We start from the raw sequence: 2,296 nt of genomic DNA, 5'->3' as shown, positions 1-2,296 counted from the left end.
CCCCCCCCACCTCTGAAAGCTATGTTATCTATAGCACGGTCAACAGCAGCTTGCGGTTTCCCCTCTTGACAAATCAGATTATCTGAAGGAAGACCTGCGATGATTAAATCAGAGCTAAGCAAATAAGTGAACAAAAGAAAGAAACTCACCAATCTCCAAAAACATTGGCTTAGTAGTGATTGGTCCATGACGAGTACCTTCCAATGTTATGTACACACACAAAAGAAAGCACTCTCCTTTACACTTCAATCTCCAGAGATAAAAAACAAACAAACGAGGAAACAAAACCTCAAACTCAGGAACTAAGCAATGAGCTTCAGCCATCTTCTTCAAAAGACGAACACAGACCAATTCGTAACGCCGCCCATCCCGGCTTTCCTCCATGCGACGGCGATTCTCCTTCTTTCAGATGAAGCACTCCTACACTCAAATCAAACAAAAAGCATCATCCTTTATACAAAAGGAGAAGAACCCAGATGGTAAAGTTCGGATCTTTAAGCATACCGATGGGGTGAACAGGCATAGCAGGACGGTTCGAGACAGTGGTGTGACGGCTAAGGAAGATGACTTCGTCAACAGCTTCTCCGGTCGCTTCTTCCCACCGTGAATCCAGATCGTCTTCCGTCGAGAGAGAGAGATGTGGAGAGAAGAAAGCGTAACTCATTCAATGAGAAACACGTGTCTCTGAGAGACGTTTCTTCTTGTCCTTAACTAAGAAACGTTTCTTCTCAGCTAATTTTGATTTATTTTTAATCCTATTTACATTAAAAATCCTAGCTAAAGAACTACGATAATCATGCTTTTAGGTTTTAAAAGGTGACCAATGGAATAAGTGAGAATAATTATTTCCCATGGTTCCTTAACATTCCTTTAAATTTAAGGGATAACTAGATTTGATCCGCGCATTCAAGACGCGGGATTATCTATTTTTTAAATATATTATTTTATAACAAATTATATTTATAACATTTATATTTTTATAATTGTTTTTTTTGTTATATATGTAGTAGTTGTTTTATATATTTAGGATAATATGTATTGATATATAAATATAATAATATATAATGACTCACATTTTAAAAGCACGAGATTTGTTTCTTTTGTAAATTAAATATTTGTTAATTGTAACCTTATGTGTTATTTGATAACTATTTTGTTTTAATAGCGTTGATGTTTTATAGTCATACAAAGTAATTTCGAAGAGTTATTTTTTAAAAAGAGTTCCTTGTATTAATATTTTTAGTTTATTGTAAACTATTAATTCCCAATATCCTTTTCGTAGCATATTTTAAAAGGTGATTAAAAGAAATACAAACAAAAATTTGAATCCATTTTTATGTTTTACTGTTTTAAAATGGGTTTTTTAATTTTTTTGTCAATAAGAATCAAGTATTTAAATGAGTTTCGGTCTATAAATTCGTGAAACTCACCCACAAGTAATCCAACTTCTTCGACGGTCTTACAAAAAAAAAGAAACGGAAAGTAATAATAAAAAATCATATTCAGATTTTTGGTATGGCTAAAGTGTTAATCCAATGTAAATAGTATATATGTCATAAATCGATTTTTAGTATAGATCTTTGAAGTATACGTAAAAATGATTATAATCTGATTGAGTTTCTAATAAAGTCGAAATGGGCTTGAAAATCCCAGCATTTTTTTACTGCCGAAATGTGCTTGTAAATTGGTTTTTAAAAACTTGTTTCTGACTGGTACAATTAATGTGGCCGAAAACCATTTAAATTTTTCAAAAAGGTGATAGAAATTTTTGTAATTAATTGGAAAAATCAGGGGCATAATCCTAAGAAAGATTCTGCTTTAATAGTATAGATTGGGTTTCTAATAAAGTCGAAATGGGCTTGAAAATCCCTGCTTTTTTTACTGCCGAAATGGGCTTGTAAATTGGTTTTTAAATACTTGTTTCTGACTGGTACAATTAATGTGGCCGAAAACCATTTAAAATTTTCAAAAAGGTGATAGTAATTTTTGTAATTAATTGGAAAAATCAGGGGCATAATCCTATGCTTTAATAGTATAGATTGAGTTTCTAATAAAGTCGAAATGAGCTTGAAAATTCCAGCTTTTTTTACTGCCGAAATGGGCTTGTAAATTGGTTTTTAAATACTTGTTTCTGACTGGTACAATTAATGTGGCCGAAAACCATTTAAAATTTTCAAAAAGGTGATAGCAATTTTTGTAATTAATTGAAAAAATAAGGGGCATAATCCTAAAAAGGATTATGTTTTAATAGTATCGATAAACTACAATTATTCATTATCAAATTAGGAAAGGAATT

General features: G+C 31.8%; 1 long non-coding RNA gene across 2 annotated transcripts; it reads right to left on the bottom strand.

The window, feature by feature from the left end:
- Positions 1–4: 4 nt before the first annotated feature.
- Positions 5–666, bottom strand: LOC106326070. Of its 2 annotated transcripts, none has more exons than XR_001267125.1 (3): positions 505–666; positions 198–420; positions 5–94 (listed from the first exon to the last, which is right to left on the bottom strand). It is a non-coding gene; the product is annotated as an uncharacterized LOC106326070 (long non-coding RNA). The 2 variants fall into 2 exon arrangements; XR_001267126.1 differs by having other exon boundaries at positions 6–82; positions 150–420.
- Between the last annotated feature and the right edge of the window lie 1,630 nt (positions 667–2,296).

This window comes from Brassica oleracea, chromosome C2 (genome assembly GCF_000695525.1).
Source record: "Brassica oleracea var. oleracea cultivar TO1000 chromosome C2, BOL, whole genome shotgun sequence".
Classification (NCBI taxonomy): Eukaryota; Viridiplantae; Streptophyta; class Magnoliopsida; order Brassicales; family Brassicaceae; genus Brassica; species Brassica oleracea.
Note: the sequence above shows the minus strand (reverse complement) of the source record. Positions and strands in the feature narration are given on the sequence as shown.